Genomic DNA, 606 nt, shown 5'->3' with positions numbered 1-606 from the left:
CCGTGGGCCACCACCAAGAGGAAGGGATGGAATTTTTCTGGTTAAAAAAAAGCACCTCTGTCTTGTCTGCATTGAGTCTAAGGTGGTTATCAGTCATCCAGACACTGATGTTGTTGAGGCACTGGCGGAAGTTGGTGAACGCGGAGTCCGAGTGGTCTCTGAAGGAAAACATCAGCTGAGTATCGTCAGCATAAGAGACCACCCTGACTCCGTAGGACTCCACAACGTCGGCCAGTGGGGCAAGATAGATGTTAAAAAATAGAGGGCTGAGGGCAGAGCCCTGTGGCACACCGCATGACAAGGGTTTATCCTCCGATTTGAAAGGTCGCAACAACACCCTCTGACTTCTTCCTGAAAGGAAGGACTCGATCAAGCTAAAGGCAGTGCCGCCAATGCCTATCTGTTTGAGTCGGTCAAGGAGGATGAGGTGGGAGACAGTATCAAATGCAGCGGACAGGTCGAGGAGGACCAGCATAGCCTCCTCGCCCCTGTCCACGCATTCCCGGATCGTTTCCGATACTTCCAGCAGTGCCGTCTCTGTGCTGAATCCCGCCCGGAATCCGGATTGTGAGTCGTGCAGTAGAGAGTTGCTTTCCAAATACTCCG

This window comes from Lissotriton vulgaris, chromosome 8 (assembly GCF_964263255.1).
Source record: "Lissotriton vulgaris chromosome 8, aLisVul1.2, whole genome shotgun sequence".
Taxonomy (NCBI): domain Eukaryota; kingdom Metazoa; phylum Chordata; class Amphibia; order Caudata; family Salamandridae; genus Lissotriton; species Lissotriton vulgaris.
The sequence above is the reverse complement of the archived record's forward strand: the minus strand, read 5'-3'. Positions refer to the sequence as shown.